Genomic DNA, 9,386 nt, shown 5'->3' with positions numbered 1-9,386 from the left:
TGCTTTCTTAAATACTAATATTTTGCTTTCTTGCAATAACTTAAAAATAAATGCTTGCGTAAAAATTCTTAGGAAATGTGTCTTGTGCATTTTGCAAAGTAATACAGTTAATAAAGTTATTATACATTTTGTTAACTGTTGCATTTTCGTTAGCGGAAATGCACTTGAATGAACAATAAATACAAATTATTAAAATTCTTCGGAGATGTTGACTGTTGCATTTTCGTTAGTGGAATTAGTGGTACATTTTATTAACTGTTGCATTTTCGTTAGCGAAAATGCACTTGGACAAACAATAGTATTCTTTATAACACCCCCACCGTTAGTTTGAGGCTCCGACGAAATTATATTATCTTTGCCGGATTGTTTATAGTAGTTTCATTTTATAATTGTACATTTGGAATATATGTTTTTGTATTCGTAAAGAGGTATATAAAAATAATTAAGATACATATTGATATAATAATTAGTTTACCAAAACATTTTTAGTTCTTATCTGTATATGTATATTTTTTGTTTCTTCCTATTCTATTTGCTTCAGATATAAAGATTCAATTTTTATGTCTGCTAGTGTTGTATTACTATTGTCTTTAATTTTTGTAATGATATTAGGTAGAATAAACTTGTCTTGTATTTTAATTTGACATTTGTAAAAGTCTTGTTTAACGCGTTTATTTCACAATTTTCGAATTTGATTAAGTAATTTCCTGAAATGTTTAATTTAGCTTTGTTGCAGTTATGGGATATTGTGCTGTTAAAATGTTTAAGAATTAGTACTCCAGGAATTATTTCGCTTATCTCTTGTGTATTTAATGTTTGCATTTTGCAATTAGCTTCTTCAAAGTTTAGTATTTTGTTTGTTTCTTTTTAGATTATCTTTAATATATGTGCTATAAATATTGCTTTCTGAATCAATGAGAACATCAGAGTGGATAACCTTTATGGATTTATTATTTTTGTCAGGAATGGGTACGAATGTCACCATGGATAGTGAATCTTGCGAATATTGTGGTATAGAGAGAATTATTTATAATATTACCTTCGTGAAGTGCTATGGCTACTTTAATATTAGTATAACTGTCGAAGTCTGTGATTAATTCGAGTTCGGTTTGGCTGAGAATATCTGTGGGGATGATTCCCAGTTTCCCGGAGAAAATAATCTGTCCTATGTCGTCTACGTGATGCCGTAGGAGTGAGATGTTGTTGATCTGGTATATGTGCTCTATAAATGTTATCTCGTCCTCTATGGTTGAAATTTTATTCCCTATAATATTCTTGACTTTGTTTAAGTAGTCCCCGATAATGTTTTGCTGATAGTTTATGTGGTTAGTTATATTCTGGATTTGGGAGTTCATGACATTGTTTATATAGGTTAGTTTGTTCATTTCGTTAGTTAAGTTTTCATCGTTCGTATGTAGTAATTTAAGAGTTTTAGTTATTTGTTCTTCATCGTCACTGTCCATTGTACCTGTAATAATTTTTAGACCCTTTCCTATAATGTTTAAGAGAGCCCGTTTCCTTCGGAAATGTGGGTTAAGGTTTTCTATTTTTGCTCTTAATAGCATAAATATTTATTGTATTTATTAATTTTTTTGATTCGCTGCTGGATATCTTTAGGATGTCAATGTTGGTTTTGATTATTTCCATAGTTCGTTCGTATTCTGTGGTGTTTATTATGTGTAGCACTTTTATGTAGTGTTCTACAGTTTTAGTCTCTCCTGTTTTTATCGGTATGTATCCATTATTGTTCGATACGTCCTGTAGGTCGATGGTTTGAGTCTTGAATGTTGGGGTAAGTGTTGCCATCATTATGATCCATTTAATCATCTAAAAAAAATTAGATTTATTTAATTGTAGCTTTGATTTTGGGGTTACTCTTGTCTTGGTATTTCTTCTTAGGTCTAACGTGAGCTTTATAATATTTATGTCCAGTTTCTGTTATCTGTAGATGATGATCTATTTTTTCAGCATTAATTTTCCTGTATTTTCTGAGATTTTTACCCCCTCTTATCTCTCTAATGTAATTTGGTCTGCCTTCTAATTCTATATCCTTCCGGTTTTCATTTAACTTCTGAATGTACTTTTCTTTCTTTGAATTTATAAGATCATGAATTTCTTTGTATCTATCTTCATGTACTTTGCCATTTACAAACACAATCGGTTTGATACCGGTCGTGCTATGTATTGTATTATTATAAAAAACCTATTATTCTTATCATTTTATCTTCTATACTTTCGTCTTTGTTTTCTTTATCGTGCCTTAACAAGCGTATGTGCTCATTGATTGTGTTGTGTAGTCTCTCAATGTCGGCGTTAGACGTATGGTTACTATTGGAAGTATAGTGAATATCTATGTTCTCCTTTTTCAAAAATTCTTGCATCGGTATACATAGCTTTAAAGCCTAGTTCATTATCCACAACAATTTTATTTATTTTCCCATAAGTATTGATTATCAGCAAAAGTTTGGTTTTAAATTCTGTCCAACTCCTACCGTTTATTTGAAATGCTAACGCGAACTTCGAAAATTTATCAATTGCTGTCATAAAAAGCTTCTTACCTAAAGTATAAAATACGTCTATATGTAATGTTTCCAGAGGTTTGGATGGAGTTTCTGTAATTTTGTAAGGGATCTTCGGGGGTTTCCTATCGTATTTTTCTAAGTTACAAATTTCACAGTTATTTATGAACTGAGTTATCCTTTGTTTTAATTTAGGATTGTAAATTCGCGTAATTAATTCTTTATATACTGCCTGAATTCCTCTATGGTTTTTGTCAAGATGTTCGTTTTTAATAATTTCAGTTAATCGATTTTCGTCTTCTATGTCTTCCGTCATGAGTGTAGATCTAAGTACTTTAAAATTTGGGTTATTTTAAAATAGTTCTTCGTAAACATAGTATAAAATTCGTCTTCGATAAAAATAGCATTCAGTTGTGTTGGATTAAAATGATTCTTTAGTATTGTAATTGCTGTTTCCCTGTCCATTTCCTTCATAGAAATTATTCTTCTTTTATTTTTAAAAACAGATTTATTTTTTATTCTTAATGATCCAGAGGTAGTTTTTATTATAACTACTTGATTTTTAAACATATTAATTGGTGAAGTAGTACTTTTTATCGTTCCCGTGTCGCACTCTAGTGTATTAATGCTGGGTTCAATTTCAATCCTTGACAAAGCGTCGGCATTATTATTCTTTATTCCTTTCTTGTACCTAATATCATAATCGTATTCAGATAATCTTAATCTTCACCTAACAAGTTTTGAATTTGGTTCCTTTATAGAAAAGAGCCATGTCAGTGGCTTGTGATCTGTCTCTATTATAAACTTACGACCAAAAAGGTATGGCCTAAAATATTTTGTAGCCCATACGATTGCCAATAATTCCTTCTCTATTGTGCTATAATTTGTTTCATGCGTATTAAGGGTGCGACTGGCGTAGCATATTGGATGATTATCTTGCGAAAGTACCGCTCCCAAAGCGTAATTACTCGCGTCCGTTGTCAATGTAAATGTTTTAGAAAAGTCTGGGTATGTTAATATTGGATCATGTGTTAGTAGGGTCTTGAGGGTGTTAAAACTTTTTTCGTAGTCCGAATCATTTATATTTATCTGTGATTCTTTCTTTAAGCACCTAGTCATTGGTTTAGCTATAGCCGAGTAGTCCTTTATGAACTTCCTGTAGTAGCCTGTGAGCCCTAAGAATTGCTTGATCTGTTTTGCTGTTTTGGGTATTGGGAAGTTAACAACGCATTCTATCTTTTTAGGATTGCGCTTGACTCCTTCCGTTGTAATTATGTGCCCAAGGAACTCTGTTTCCTTTTTTAGAAATTCTGATTTATCTAGCTGGACTTTTAAATTTGCCTCCTGTAATCTTGCGAATATAAGTCTAAGTGAATGTGTGGATGTCTACTTCCTCTATCTCGATTTGGTTGAGACCCTTCGCCAGATCGAGTGTGGTGAAGTACTGGCTTCTTCCCAGTTTTTCAAGAATCTCGTTTATGTTCGGGATGGGAAACTTGTCATCGATCGTTACTTCGTTCAGTTTACGATAGTCGATTACAAGTCTCCACTTTGGTTTCCCGCTGGCATCGGCCTTCTTTGGCACGATCCAAATTGGGGCTGAGTAGGGAGAATTGCTATTCCTAATTATCCCGTGTTTTAACATTTCTTGGATTTGATCTGTGACTTCTTCCTTATGTACGTATGGGTACCTATATGACTTAGAAAATATAGGTATGTTGTTTGTAGTTTTAATTCTATGTTTTATTGCTGAAGTAAATGAAAGTCCTTCATTTTCCTGGTAAAAAATATTACGATATTCTTTTATTATTTGCAACAATTGTGACCTTTCCTCGGGGTTCAAGTGCCCTATTCTAATTTGGTCAGCCAATGGTTTAGATTCTTTATTTTCGATTATGTTAAAATTTTCGTGATCTACTTTTTGCGTAGTCACCCGATTGGTTTCAGATAGTAAGTTTATCTTTGCTTCTTGATTTCTTACATTTAAAATTCCCTCTCTTACAATGTTTCCGCTGTTTTCTTCCTTATAATATACTAGGTCAGAGTCATCTGGTACTACTATCTTTCTTTCATTTAAGTTTTCGTTTTCGAAGTGCATAGGGAGTGTCTTGTTACCGATCTTTTTTTCGTTCTTTTTATAATCGATACAGGCATTTAGTGGACTCAATATATCGTTACCTATTAGAGCGTCAAAAAAGTTATGAAATTTTATTATATAAAACTCTATTGGTTTATTAGTTCCAATGTCGCTAAATTCTTCAAACATGGGTACTATTGCCTTTTTGTCAACGTAAATTCGATGTTGGAGAGTTTTAATTAAAAGTGGGCTAGTTGGATGAATTCCTTTGGGGTCCCTGTGTCTATTATAAGTCTTATAAAACCTATCTTTGTTTTTATTATTATAAATGGTAATTTATTCTTGAGGCTGATTCCTGAAAATTTTCAGCCACTTCTATTTTTCCTATGTCCATAGGTTCCGGTTGGTTTCTGAAATTTGGTCTCTGGAAGGAAGGGTTTTGTGGGTTTGCTTGTTGGTATGGCTGGGATTGTTGGTAATTTCTTCCGTTATTTTGGGGCATTGGTTGGAAATTCCTTCTGTTGAGTAGTTGTTGGGAATTCCCGTATTGTGTTCTATTCCTACTGTCTTTTTTATTGTATTGTGTATTGTTTCTATAGTCAGTATTCCTATTACTTGAATGAGTTTTAAATTCTGTGCTGTTGTTCACGTTATTGTTCCCTGTATGTGCGTACCCGGCTTGGAACAGTATGTCCATAGCATTTTCCAAGTCTTCTGGGTTCCTACAGAAAAGGATTGATTTCATTGGTTCAGGAAGTTTGTTTTTAAAGATATTGAGGGCAGTGCGCTTGTTGTTCATCGCACTCTCTCTAGTTGCTTCGGTTTCTCCTAAAATGGTTACTAATTTGTTATTTAACCTGTGTAACCTGGTTTTCATGTCGTTGTAAAAATCTAAAGTGTTTGTTCTAAAGGTCACGCTTCGTAATTCGTCAAAGAGTTCTTCGCAAGAACGTCTATCCCCGAAATTATTCTGTAGTATATTTTTAATCTCTGTCCATGAGGTCGCGTGGCAGTTTATTTCTATTGCCTGTCTTGCTCTTCCTTTTAGCTTTGATTTTATTAAGTCCGAAAAAACTAGTTGGGACAGTTCGTCAGGAAGAAAAAAGAAATTCTCTCTAATAATATGTTTTAAATAATGTTTCTTTGCTTGGGTTTTTATCAAGGTTACTTTATGTAGGAACTCTTGCAACTTTTTGATTTCTTGTTTTCCAGACGTATATTTTAATTTTCTTTCAATTTCTTACTCTTTGCTAATTGTATCAGTTACATACAGTTAATAATAATAATAATAATATATAATATAGTTAATCGGATTCTCACTTTGTGATGTTGTTGTTGAATATTATATTGCTGTCTGCCTGGCTCTGTGTTGGGTTTGAAGTTGATCTGGATGTGTTTCCAAGGATGGAAAAAATATTGTCACTATGTTGAGTTTAAAGTTGATTAGGATGTGCAGTTGGTTTCTGATGAGTTGTTAATATGGGTATATCTTTATATTTCGGTTGTTGTCTGAAATTATCATCGATAAAAGTAAAATTGTATTATTTTCGAAAAATTTGTATGTTTTAAAGGATTCGTTCTTCAATCTTATGAAGTTCAAATGTTACTCTCGCTAAACTTTTTCGCAAAAATTATATTGTATGCTTAGAAGATTCGTTCTTCAATCTTATGAAGTTCAAATGTCACTTTCACTAAACGTTTTCGCAAAAATATTTTGTATGTTTTAAAGGATTCGTTGTTCTTTTTTTTTTCTACCCGTTTCGAATATAGAAATATTCAATATCCTTTCTTATGTAACTTGATTTTAAATTTTTACACACAAGGATTCACGGGTATCCTACCGACTGCGCCACTTTTTTCACCAAAGTGATGAAAAACGACAAATTAAACAACTGAGTTGAAGGTTTAATCGATAATCAGCATTCCGTTTTATTTTGTGCTTTCTTAAATACTAATATTTTGCTTTCTTACAATAACTTAAAAATAAATGCTTGCGTAAAAATTCTTAGGAAATGTGTCTTGTGCATTTTGCAAAGTAATACAGTTAATAAAGTTATTATACATTTTGTTAACTGTTGCATTTTCGTTAGCGGAAATGCACTTGAATGAACAATAAATACAAATTATTAAAATTCTTCGGAGTTGTTGACTGTTGCATTTTCGTTAGTGGAATTAGTGGTACGTTTTATTAACTGTTGCATTTTCGTTAGCGAAAATGCACTTGGACAAACAATTCTTTGGAAAACTTAATTAATAAATATTCGTATTCTTTGAAAATAGTATTCTTTATAACACTGTTACTGGTAGTGTTTTGATTAGTGTGAAAATATTGCGTTTTATTCATAGTAAAATTTTGTTTGTTTAGGTTTTTTCTGTGTGTAATATGTATAGTTCTAGTGTCATCTAAAGCTTTAATTTTAGAATATTTATTTATAATATCGTTAAGCGAACAGTTTTCATTTAAATGTGATCTCATAGGTACATCAGTTTTTTTTTTCAATTAATAAGCTAACTAAATCTCTGTTTACTCTATCTGGCTTATAAATATAAGGCTTATCCTCATCAAATAAATAGATTAAATTTATCTCAAATTTACCCTTTTGAAAATAACCAAATAATTATCTTAAATTACTTTTTTATATTTCTGCATTTGTTAAAGATGTCGCCATATGTTGTCTTTGGTCTTCCTTGTTGAAATAATTTAGTTTTATTTTCTTGCCATGTTGGGTTGTCTCCTAGTTCTCTCTAGTCTTCCTGCATCTGCCAGGATTTTTTCGTTAGCTATTATTGTCATCGCCAGGTTCATCAATTGTTGGTTGTTTTATGGGCATAAGTTGATAATGGCTTCCACTGATTTTATAAACGCCATTATATTATGCCCCTCGTCCAAACACCTCAGCTGTCTAAATTGTTATAACAGCGTGTTTAATAATGATTGTGTCTGCATCTCGTTCTCGAATTGAAGCCTCATTTGGTTAATTGCTTCCTCTTGTTGCCTAAAGACATTTGCCATTTGTTCCATTTGTTGTTGTTGACTGTTTTGTCCTTCCCTTTCGTCAAGGTTCCTGTTGGCGTCGAAGCGGCTCATGTTTTATTTTATCCGTGTATTGATTTCCACAAATAGTTTTTTTTTTATATTTTCTCACAACTTTGAATCACTGCGTCGGCGTTTTTAATGTCACTTATTTTTAAGCTTTATTTTAATTCTCGCACCGTAGACCCTGGTAGATAGTGTGTATTTCTTCAAGTTAGTTTAATATTTCATATTACTCTAATCAATAATAATAATAATAATAAAATTTTAATTTAATTTAATTTGATTTTATTTAAATTTCACTTGAACAGTTTATTATTTTATATTTTCTCACAACTTTGAAACACTGCGTCTGCGTTTTTAATGTCACTCATTTCAACGTTTTATTTTAATTTAATTTAATTTGATTTTATTTAAATTTCACTTGAACAGTTTATTATATTATTCACTTTCGCGATAGGTAAACTTTTATTACAGACTGCGCCAGAAATGAAATAAGGTTGAGCTAAAAAACAAGCTTAAGCTGTTACGTCTTCCTTTATTCAAATGAATCTTGAGACTAATTTTACAATAGTTTCGTTCTTAAAATGAAACCTTCAATATTGATCAAAATAAGCAAATGTAAACAAAATCATATATGTAATCTTTTAATACTTTTCCAAGTATTAAATTCGGTGCATTGACATTTATGTGGCTTAAGGACCTTTTTTAAGTGGACGTACAAATGTTCCTACGTAATTGGATATTACTTTGACTTTTGCTTATGAAAGTAAAAGTAATAACGTTCGGTAACATGAAATTTAAGCCATAATGTTTAAATACAAATTGTTTACATTGCAAGTATCGTTGTTTAATTTTTATGAAGCAACGACACTTGCATTTTCGTTATACATATTTATGTGAGTGTCAATTTAAATCAAACCAACATGTTTTACACTGTTATGTTGTTAGGTTGATTTAAGTATTTTCATATGATTTCGTCTACGTTGGGGTTTTCATTACATATTGTTGTTTGTGGAATTATATAAGTATGTAACTCGCATGGCCTAAGTGTTACCTTTGAAGAATTTTCTGTTTAGCGGCGAAAATATTGCTGATGCATTGGCGGAAATTTATTTTACCAATTGCCGCAAGTAAATAAACGCGTAGTTAACTTAGATAATCTTCTACCACATTCATGGTAATTATTTTTAAGCCTAATGTGGGACTAACGAACCGCGCAAACATTCGCGAAAACGAAGGCAGAAAAACTCTACTCGAGTATCTGAACTATTTTCCCTCGTATGAACGCACAGAGTGACACCAAAAAAAATTTGCCGATGATGAGAGACAGAGGGGTCTCGATGTAAATGCAATCTGAATGTGCGTTCATAAATAACCAATCAAAATTTCTAACGCAACTACAGATATTATAGTTTATGGTTGGCTAGATGAGTTAGCTCTCCCCTCTATACATCCGACACTGAACAACCACACGACAACACACCACACTAACGCGATCCACAAATGAAGACACCACACATGCAGACATTCCACATGAAGACACCACACACTATTACACACGAATATACCACACATGCAAACATCACACCATAACTCTACACTATTAAACCATCAAAAGCGACCGCTCCAGGGATCGGCCCCTTTTTTTTACGTCGATCTCGCACCGAGCAAACGTCACGCAGCGTCAGTGTCCGTCTTTCGAAGTGGCAGTGAATCCAAGTACCCAAACAGTGTATTTATTTAAACAAACAAA

The 9,386-nt window shown here is 32.3% G+C and overlaps 1 long non-coding RNA gene across 1 annotated transcript; it reads right to left on the bottom strand.

The window, feature by feature from the left end:
* Positions 1–573: 573 nt before the first annotated feature.
* On the bottom strand, positions 574–5,568 carry LOC126765478 (uncharacterized). Its single transcript, XR_007668446.1, has 2 exons — positions 2,559–5,568; positions 574–1,827 (listed from the first exon to the last, which is right to left on the bottom strand). It is a non-coding gene; the product is annotated as an uncharacterized LOC126765478 (long non-coding RNA).
* Positions 5,569–9,386: the final 3,818 nt, after the last annotated feature.

This window comes from Bactrocera neohumeralis, unplaced genomic scaffold (assembly GCF_024586455.1).
Source record: "Bactrocera neohumeralis isolate Rockhampton unplaced genomic scaffold, APGP_CSIRO_Bneo_wtdbg2-racon-allhic-juicebox.fasta_v2 cluster10, whole genome shotgun sequence".
NCBI classification, from domain to species: domain Eukaryota; kingdom Metazoa; phylum Arthropoda; class Insecta; order Diptera; family Tephritidae; genus Bactrocera; species Bactrocera neohumeralis.
This window is presented reverse-complemented; position numbering and strand designations above follow the sequence as displayed.